The 10,514-nt window shown below is 52.2% G+C and overlaps 2 non-coding genes across 2 annotated transcripts; one reads left to right on the forward strand and one right to left on the reverse strand.

Annotated features, from left to right (window-relative positions):
* Positions 1 to 2,687: 2,687 nt before the first annotated feature.
* Positions 2,688 to 2,761, reverse strand: TRNAT-AGU. Its single transcript has one exon. It is a non-coding gene; the product is annotated as a tRNA-Thr (tRNA).
* A 6,789-nt stretch (positions 2,762 to 9,550) lies between these two features.
* TRNAS-GCU lies at positions 9,551 to 9,632 on the forward strand. Its single transcript has one exon. It is a non-coding gene; the product is annotated as a tRNA-Ser (tRNA).
* The last annotated feature ends 882 nt before the right edge of the window (positions 9,633 to 10,514 follow it).

Here is a 10,514-nt window from a genome sequence, read left to right on the forward strand (position 1 = left end):
GGTTGGCCGGTGGAGGCCGGCTCTTCCTGCTGGCCTCCTCTGCGTGACTTGCCAAAGGAGGAAGTGAGGCAGGAATGGGGCAAAAGAGGAAAGTCGAGCTGAGAAAGGCAGGGCAGAAGCTAAGCACCTCAGTGCGGCTAAGTGGGGTTAGTAGAGCACCACCATTCGTTCTGCAAAGCCGGGGGAGGTGCGGTTGGCTGCTGGGAGGCAGAATCCTGTGCCTGCCTCTTGGCTTCCCAGGGGTGGCTCCTTGCAGCCCAGGAGAAGCGGGGTTCTGGGGGGAAGGAAAAGCAGCAATGGCGAGGTGGAGTGGGCTCCTTTCTGGCCAAGATGGTGGGCTGTGGTGGGTTTGGGAGTTCCCTGTAAGCCATAAGTGGATTTGGTGCAGTGAAAACCGCTGCTCCATTCTGGCTGACCTGGGGGCGCCATTGATGACATGGGAGTGGGGGCAGGGTGCTGGCTGTGAGCAAATGGGATCCAGGAAGCCCCAGCCTGCCCCTCCAGGGGCCCAGTCTTCTTCTCTCCTGCCGTGGGGAGCCCGGCCTAGAGCCTGCCCAGCATGTGCTGCAGCTCGAGCATTAAGCCTTCCTGTGTGGCCTGTGCTGGAGCTGACCCTGGACCCCTGTGGGGCACTGTTGGGGGAAATCCCGACTGCAAATAATTCTGGCCACAAGATCAACCCATTGGGTCGAATGGGGCAAGCTGGAGGCCTGTTGCCTTAGTCCGTGGGGCCAGCAGGTCAAGCCATTTTCCTGCATGTGGGGGAGGCAGCCGCTGTGGTTCGCCCTTCCTGCTCCCTGCGCTGCTGCACCCTAAAATCCCTGTCGGCCGGCAAGATGGGCTGGGAGCCTGGAGAGAGGAGGCAAAGGGGTGGCCCGAGCCCCCTCGGCCCCTGCCCCTGCCCCAGGCAGCCCACAGAGACCTGATGCCTCCCCAAGTGACACACGGAGATGTGCCAGCAGCGCTAAGGCGGCTCCCTGCCCACTCTGCCCCCTCTCTCCCTGCCACACTGCTCCTGGAAGTGGCCGGCATATCCCTGCAGCCCTGAGTGCAAATGCCACAGCTGACCGGCCCCCGTATCCCACTGCCTAGGAGCCACTGCCGGAGGGGAGTGTGTGCCAGTCACTTTGGGAGCTGTGCTGCCCGAGGTAAGCACCTCCACCCCTGACCACCTCCTGCACCCCTGCCCCTGCCCCAGCACAGAGGCTCTCTGTGTCTTGAACAAGCACTTTCAAGGATTGGCTAAGAACTTCTGCTCTGTTTCTGCGAAAGAGACACAAAAAAGGGAGCCCAACGGACAAGTTTAGTTCGCAAGCACAAACTGGCAGGGCCAAGCCTGGATCTCTCAGTTACTCAGAAGGGTCTTCAGCCAGCTCTTCCCAAAGGCCAGTCTCTAGAGGCTTTTGTGACATGATGTACTTCAAAATAGCTCCCTGTAGCTCACATAGTCATCATTCATATATGGCTGTGATATGTCCTACCAACCATTCCATGTAAGTTATCATATGAAAAGTCATGATCTGCTGAAATTGGTTATTCTGAGGGTGTGTGAAGTTATGCATTTTGCTGTATGGTTACTGAAATAGGCTATAATTTTGCTAGTGACCCCTGCCGAGGAGGGTGTTCAACAGCCATGAATCAGCAGAGGAATTGTAATTAAGGGATTTCCAATTCAGTGACAGATGCCCAAACACAACACTGTGGGGACCGCTCAAGTCTATGACTCAGTTGCACAAGCCCACACCAGGAGGATTCCCCAACCTAATGACTCAGCAGAGCCCACCCGGACACGTCTGGGCAAGTGTCTTCTAGACACTTGAACTAAGGATATAAAATAGGAAACTGTGGCATCATGTTTTTGCCTTTCTCCTCCCCCACCTATGCTGGAAGCAGCAGGAATCCTGAGAAAATGAAGGTCATCTGAGGACAGTAATCCAGGTTTTAGGGGGAATTCTATGTATTAAGGAGGGTAACATCCAGTAGGATGAGAAAATTGCTTGACCTAACTACTGCCTAGTGTAATAAGGTGTAAAGTTTAGATTTTGCTGTGGTTGTACAGTGCTTACTGCTCTGGGTTCTGCCCTCAAGAGCCATGGATGCAAGTTGAGTTACGATGACCTTTTCCTTGTCTCCACATTTCTTATGTGCCTCCTTCTGACACTTGAAACCAGTTGTTTTTCTGACTTTTGCAAGCATTTGCATTGCAAGGCAGAGGCAGTCTTCTCTGTTTCCGCAAAAGATTCACCAAAAGGTGGGAAGAGCAGACACATTTGTTAAGGCACTACTGGGAGCTGCATCCCTAATTCCACTTTACCTGGCAGGTGAGTCACCCAGCTTAGCCACGGTGCGACTCTCTGGGACTTTTCTCCCAACCGCTCCATTTTTCATCAATGACAATCAAAAGGAAGGTGACATGACATCTGTGTGTGAACATCTCCAGGGAATCACAAGGACGTGTGGCGCAGGCTCTCGTGTTGCAGCAATTGCAGTCGAAGCAACCACCATGCCAATGTCAGTCATAGCAGCGTTTTCATCAACTCCAGGTTTGTGATTTGATTGTTTCCAATGCTTCTCTCCAAAGAAGCCTTTTCCTTAGCGAGCAATGACTTGGATACCAAGGGAGGCCTCTTCTGTTTCCTAGGAAGACACAGGAAAATGTGAGCAGAGGAGACAAAAGCCCTACACCAAGGCACCACCGGAAGTTGAACCCAGGATCTCCTGTTTACTAGACAGGTGCTTTAGCCAGCTAAGCCATGGTGCCTGCCTGAAGAAAATATTTGCAACTGTTTCATTTGATGGTTCAAGTCAACACCCACAAATTCTAAATTATTGACATTCCCCATTTCCCTCAAGACTTGCAGACCTTGAGGTGTCTGGCTCTCTGTGCACAGAAAGCCACAGCTGAGTAGACAGAGGGCTTCTAACATGTGCCTCTCCCACCAGTCACTGTGATCATATAATGGTTAGTGATCTGTGTTTCAGTCGCAGCAACCTCGGCTCAGTTCTGAGTCATGGTAACCTTTCCTTCAGCTCCAGACTTCTCATTTGCCACTTTCCATGTGTGGTGGGCTGTCTGCCCGAAACAAGCAGGAGAAAGATTAAGGCAGCCTTGAATAGGCTGTGCAGAACCCAGCCTATCAAGAAAGGGCTTATTGGGAGAACCAATCAGGAGAAGGCTTGCTGGAGCAGCCCATATATAAAGAGCTGCTTAGCACAACAAGAGTTAGTCACTCCTTGGAGTTTGAGGAGGGAGGGTTGGCTGCTATGAAGGAAGGCAGGAGCAGGGAGGGCACTATGATCAGAGTAGTGCTGGGGTAAGGGGTGCATGAGCGACCTCCTGGCTGACTACTGCCAGACTAAGGCCCTGATACAAAGGTGGAGGAAGGTTCTAGGTCTGTTGGGAAATAGTCCAGGGAAACAGATGGCAGGGTTGGAGGTTCACACCTTTTGCCTCAGTAGCCACTGACACAGGTGGCTACACCCTGAACTGCAGCCGGCCACTGAGGCAAGTGTCTGGGTAGAGGACATCCCCACCCAGAAGGGGGGAGAGAACTGAGTGGGGCACAGCCAGAGGGCTGTGTCCATAAGAGGACACTGAAGTCCTGAGAGCAACAAGGGTCCTAATGATAGAACAGATGGTGACCAGACGCTACTAGATGAAGGCGCACCGGTGAACCAGAGCTAATTGCTAGGATGGTCAGCAGGAGGTGCTGCAGTGAGGCATGCCCCATGGCACCAAGACTCAGCCGCAAGGAAGGCTCTCTGTCTTGAACAAGCACTTAGAAGGATTCTGCTGACAGATCTTTTCTTTTTCTGAAAAGAGCTACAAAAAAAGGAGCCAACAGACACACTAGGTTCGGCAAGGAAGAACTGGCCGGCCAAGCCAGGCTCTCCTGGTTAGTAGGAAGGTTCTTCAGCCAGCTCTTCACAAAGATCACTATCTAGAGACCTTTTAATAGCCACTGCAGATGTTCACCACAAAAGAGATGCCAAAATGGAGTTATCAACTGCCTGCAGCCATCACGCTACCAGGAGTTCTGTGCACAGAGAGGCCCCTGCTGGTGGGAAAAGGCTTTGGTAGAGACTCTTCTGACACCACCCGTTCTCATATAGTGTTTAGCGCTCTGTGTTGTGGCTTCAGCATCCACAGATGCCAGTTCAATTGGGGGGCATTTTTCCTGTCTCCACATTTGTCTAATGGCTCCTTTCAACACTTGTCACCAAAAAGACCTGTTTCTTTGGCAAGCGATGTACAGCCAGGCAAAGGCAGTCTTCTCCATTTCCTCAAAAATCACCAAGCTGTGGGGAGAGGAGACACATTCAGCCAAGCTGGATGCTGAATCTCCTCTTTATTCAGCAGGTGTCTGTGAAGGACACAAATCTCCATTGTGTAGAGGTCAAGAATAGGACTTTATTACACACAGCGATGGCGGAGTGGGCTTATTAGGCTCAGAGACACTGTTAATTCATTAATTACAATAGAATATATAGATTTTCCATAGGTGGGGGAAAGTGACGGGGTAGGCAGTTCCACACCCCAGGATAGGTTTTGCAGCAAGACAAGATAGCACATTAGCCAATGATTAACAGATTAGATAATGTCTCCACCCATGGTCTCAAGTTAGCAAGTTAACATTTCATTAATATGTTGATAAAATGTTGTTAGTATAAAAAATATATATGTTGAATTCTGATTTGAGGTCCATAGGAATGGAGCAACTCCTTTGATTGTCCAACAGGTACATTCCTAGGGGTTAAAGCAAAGAAAGAGTGAAAGTATATGGCAATAAAGATTGTTTTCTGTGTGTCTTAAGGCAGGCATTGGTCCCTTGGAAGGGAGGTGGAAGGATGCCATATCTTATACTGACGTGCCAACTTTTCATAAACTCAAGGTTGGATCTGTGGGAAGAATGTCTCCCTAGAGAAGAAACAAACACAATAGGAAGAGGGATTCTTTGTTCAGTCTGCAATTCTGAATAAGACACAATCATTTAGTTCTTAGCTCCAACACCTGGCAATTTGCTGACCAGGCCTATCTTAGCAAGCAAGGCTTTCTGTTTACCCCAGCTTTCTCTTAGCTGGTCACTATTTGCTAGGCCTCTGGTCCTTGACCATACTCTGGACTCTGGGTCTGGAAAAGAACTGGCACAATCCATAGACCAGGTTGTTATATAAAATGCACATGGATTTGAACCCTTCACATACAGTAATGGCAAAGTTTTCAGTTCAGGCTTGTAACAGTGATGGAATAAACTGCAGGTTCAAATCAAGTCTCTGGAGTCTATTCAAAGCTGGGATGGGTCATTCAGTCCTTTGTACAGAGCTTCAGTTGGAGCAAAGTCCCTCCAGAGGTATGAAGCAGGATTGAAGACAAGATGGAGACGAGGCATCAGCCTTTTATAGTCTCTTGCCATGTGGTCTTTGCTTTCTTTGTCCCAAGGACACTCTGTCCAGCACGTGGCATAGAAAAACCTTGGCGTTCTCTCCATAGGCAGGTCCCTGCAGACCTTGCTGAGTCACAAGGCGTATCTGCCTTCTCTCAGTGGGGCGATTGTATAGCTGATGGTCCTTAATGGGCCATCAAGCAGGCTAGACAGAACTGACACCAGCTTGTCTGGAGTGTTCCCCGGAAACAGAGCACAAGTTTGAAATACAGGCAGCATAGAGCCAATATTCATAATGTCAACTACAAAAAAATGACACACATCTAGAGATAGCATCGTTATAATCAGCCAATCAGAACCTCTCCATAGACCCCTTACACGACCACTTCCCTGTAATATTGGCTGCAAATATAGAACAGTGGTCACAATGGTGATCTATACAGGTACAGATTATGTCAATAACGTCACAGGAGGTGACACGGCATCAGTGAGACTGATACTGGAATACTGCCTCCAGTTTTGCTGTCTTCATTTGAAAAAGATGTTGTGAAATAGGAGCTGGGGCAGCAAAGAGCCACCTAATGTTCTGAGGGCTGGAAAAAAATGCCTTCTAGTGAGCTATTGAAAGAGCTCAACCTGTTTAGCTGATCAAAAGAGAATTGAAAGGTGACTTCATTGAAGTCTTGAAGTGCCTTAATGGAGAGAAAAGATTGGGTATTAAAGGGCTCTTTAATCGAGCAGAGAAAGGCCTAACAAGACCCAATGGCTGGAAGATGAAAAGAGACAAATTCGTATTACAACTAAGGCACAAATATTCAACAGCGAGGATGATTCATCACAGGAACAAGCTACCAAGGAAAGTGATGGATTCTCCATCTCTTGATGTCATTTCATGAAGACTAGATGCCTTTCTGGGATGTTTTTGCCCCAAAAGTAGCTATGGTGTCCTACAGGAGGCCTGTGATATGCAGGGGGTCAGATTAGATGCTCTAATTGTCTATTCTGGCCATAAAGTCGACTAATTTCTGAAAAACCGAGTGCAGCATTGGGAGCAGCGTCTGATGTTTCCCTGTCTAGCCGGCTTGCTGCCTAGAACGAACGCTCCTTGAGTGGGGTGATCCTCAGGGAGTAGCTCAAACCTGCAAAGTGCCTGGCCAGGGGCAGGACATTGGCACAGCAAGGGAGGGGTGTGGCAGTGACATCACAAAGGCCTTTGGCAGGACCTCAGCCTATTGGTCCAAGGTGGTGGGGAGGTGGTGACCTCACAGAGAGATGCTGACATCAGCCAGGCAGGACAGGGGCGAGGGGCCAGGGAAACCTCAGAGACCCCTGTGGCTTTGCTCCAGCAAGTTTCCTTCTCCAGGTCTCTCTCTGAGGACTGAGAGAGTATTCGGGTACACGGACGTGAGCGCCAGGGGGAACCTCTTTCGAGTTTTCTCCTTCCCTTTTAGTGATTTTACTAGAAAACAGCTGTCCCTGTTTAGACGGTAAGAGCCTCCTGGAGGGAACGGGTGTCATGGGGTGTCACAGTTCGGATGCCGGTGGCCCCCCATGTATGGAAGTTCCCGCCCCCTTCAAGATCTGATGGTTAGTTTGTAAAAGCAGCAAAGAGTCCTGTGGCACGTTATAGACTAGCAGATGTTTAGGAGCATGAGCTTTCGTGGGTGAATACCCACTTTCTCGGATGCATGTAGTGGAAATTTCCAGGGGCAGGTATATTGAAAATCAGGGCTCTTGGGTCCTATTCCCAACTCTGCCACTGACTGGCTGTGTGACCTAAGACAAGTCAATTCTCCTTTCTCAGCCTGAGCTTCTCCCTCTTTCAAGTAGGGCTAATAATGATCCGCTCCTGTCTACCTCACGGTGGGTGGAGGCAGGGTCGGCTCTAGGTTTTTTGCTGCCCCAAGGAAAAAAAAATTTGGCTGCCCCCACCCCAGCCCTGGGCTCCCCCCCATAACCCTTGCTGCCCGAGCCCTGGGCTCTGCCCCCCCCCACCCACACCCCCCTGCTGCCCCAGCCCTGGGCTCTGCCCCCTACCTGCACCCCTGCCCCCAGCCCTAGGCTCTCCTCCACACACACCCCGTGCTGCCCCAGCTCTGAGCTCCCCCTTCCCCACCAGTGCTCCCCCACCCACACACCCTCTGCTGCTCCAGCCCTGGGCTCCCCCCCACACCTGCACCCTCCTTCTGCCCCAGCCCTGGATCACTGGTAACTTGCTCCCAGGGTGGGTCATTCAGCAGGAATTTTGGATGTGCACAGAACACAGACAGGACCGGTTCCCGCATGGTTACAGAATTGCAGTAAAGTGGAACAATTTTCAGCTTGTGTGATTGGAGGAGATCTGGATGCATATTATAAGACTGTCCTCCATAAATGAGGAAAAGTTGAGGTGCCTTTATTATTCTTTTGTTCCACTCTTTCTTTCTCTGGGGAAGTTGCCAATGCAATATCACTGTCTTCCTTTTAAACAAACAAAACTAGAAAAAAAATGGCAATGGCTGTTGAAAATAGCAATTCCAGTCCTAAAAACCACTGGGAAGCATTTCTTGCTCAATTTTATCTAGTAGGATGCCCCTGGAACAATGGGAGAGAGAAACCTGCATCACTGAAAGTGCAGCCATGGAGACACCACACAGCAGCCTTCCCTAGCAGGGGCAGGGGGGCGAGAAGGGACATCATCCGAGCTCCCTGCATCCAGGTCACTTTCCTCAGCCGGGCTGCGTCAGGGGAGGGCAGAGAGCAGCAGCTTCTGATGCTCCCCTCACAGCCCAGCCCCGGTGGGGAAAGTGACCAGGACGCAGGGAGCACGTAGTGTTGCTCCTCGCTCCCCCCACCCTCTGTGGGGCCACGGAGGAGCATTGGGGCAGGGGAGAGCCATGAGCACCTTTGCACGGCCACACGGTGCCCTTTGACCCCCTGGAGCCCTGGGCGGCTGCCGGGGGCCCCACCCCTAAGGCCGGCCAGACTCCCCAGCACGAACAGCAGAGACACAGGGAGACTGGCCACCCACTGAGCAGAGGTAGCCTGGGCGGCTCGTAATGGAGGCTCGGGGGGGGCTCAGCCTCCCCAAACCTTGCGTCGCCAAGGGGACAGTGGGGCCCATGACTAGGGGCCCTGGCCAAATTGGGCTCCCCTGGGAAAGTCTCCCCCACGGTGGCCCCAGGGCTGGAGGAGCTCCCACTCCCTGCTACGGCCCGGGGGCTGCAGCAGGGCACAGAGCTTCTCTGGTCTCGGGGCCGCAGCGGGGCAGGGGTAAAGGAGTGACAGGGTGGGGCCAGTGGGGGAAGGGGTGGAACAGAGGTGACAGTGGGTGGGGCCGTGGGTGGAAGGTGTGGAAGGGGGCGGAGCCACACACAGAAGTGGGGGGGGGGTCATGGTTGCGGTGCTGGGGCCCCCGCACTTGTTCTCCCTTTCCCTGGGCTTTGGCATCACTAGCCCCTGCTTAGCGAGTAGGGTTCAGTGGTCCCCAAAATGTGGGGCGTGACTCCTAGGGGGACACAGAGGAAGATTGATGGGGGCACCTCAGGGCCTGAGCCCGCCCCCATGGAGGGAGCCCCACTCAGCCCCACTCTGTCCCAGCTCTTCCCAAACCCCACCCTCAGCCTGGGCCCCTGGCTCCCAGCCCGGCCTCGACCCCCTGACCCCTGTCCGCACCCCTCTCCCCAGCAAGCAACTGCCCCACTCCCAGCCCCGGTTCTCAACCGCGGCTTCCGAGGGGCCACAGCCATGGATACGAGGGCACAGTGTGAAATGTTTGGGGACCACTGGGTTAGGGTGACGTCCTCAATCACTTCTCTGCAGTCCAATGAAAGCGATTCCTCCCCCACCCACCCCTCCATCAGGACGGCCTAGGTACGTTCCGCTGCCCTTCACTCGTACAGGGAGGAGAATAACATTTCATTGCACTCAATGCTAAAGTGATTTGTAACCCACCACCATCCCAAACTGGTCATTTTGGGGAAGCGGCCCCCTCGTGCTGCATAGCTAGGCAGAGTAGGGGTGTCTATGCAAACACGGCCTGTTCCTGAAGTCTTCCCCCAGCTCCTCACTAGATGTGAGCGGGGAGCTCATTCAGCCCCTGCTTCTGCTTAGTATTGGGAAACTCCTTAGTGTCCCTATCTCTGCTGGCCTTAGATTTCTCCTCCTGTCTACTTCTTGATTGCTCAGATGAGGTGGCTGAGTGGTTAAGGTGATGGACTGCTAATCCATTGTGCTCTGCACGTATGGGTTTGAATCCCATCCTCCTCGGAGGCATTTAGTCTTCACCCTCCTTTACAGACAACCATCTCCCTCTTGGTACAATGAGATCAAACAATGTTGCCTCTTGCAAACAAAAACCTTCTCAGAAACTCCGACACCCCCCCTTGCTTTAAATAAAATGTCTAAATCCCAGATTTCTAAAAAATTTCTCTAGTTCTGTATTTTGTAGTTTTTATCTCAAAAGGTAATGTTACCTCAAGCTGAATAAGGCAGCGCTTCAAAAGGAAAACGTTAGCAATGGCAGGGGAGAAATAGGAAAGGAAAACGCCCCTTTTCTCAGAAGATACAAACTCGACTCCTCCTGTCTCTGTCACCAGTGGATTTAGCCTCCCTCCTTGTGAGCTGTAAATACAATAAAGAGGAGACAAGGGGGTTTGGCACAAACAAAGGTCAGTGTAGTCAGGGTAAAGGTACAGAAACCTGGGGGAAGAAGGGAAAATGCAAACTTAATGAATCCAATCAAACAGCGACTGGCTTTGGGAGCTTAACACTCAGGCCCAGAAACCCTCCCTTGGAAACTGGAAAACACTAAACGATGCCCCAGCACAGAAACCTTTCCCCCCTGTGCAGGTGCAGCGGGTCCCACGGGCCGGCGCGAGGCCCAGAACCTTCCACTCTCCGGCTGGTTTAGAGCCGTAGAGGAGGAGCAATGGGGCGTCCAGACGACGGGTGGGTTTCGTCGCTGGCAGGGAGGCCGGACACCAGGAATGCAGGACGGCAGGAATGGGGGTGACAGGCCTCCTGTTCCTCAGTCTCACGGCGGGACCGAGGGGGCTCGTCACTCTCTGGCTCCGGAGCACTGGGAAGACCCGACCATGGACGGGTGACTCAGAGATTCCCTCCTTCCTCATCACTGCAGAACTGTTACCC

Source organism: Mauremys reevesii, linkage group 14 (assembly GCF_016161935.1).
Source record: "Mauremys reevesii isolate NIE-2019 linkage group 14, ASM1616193v1, whole genome shotgun sequence".
In the NCBI taxonomy this organism is placed as follows: Eukaryota; Metazoa; Chordata; order Testudines; family Geoemydidae; genus Mauremys; species Mauremys reevesii.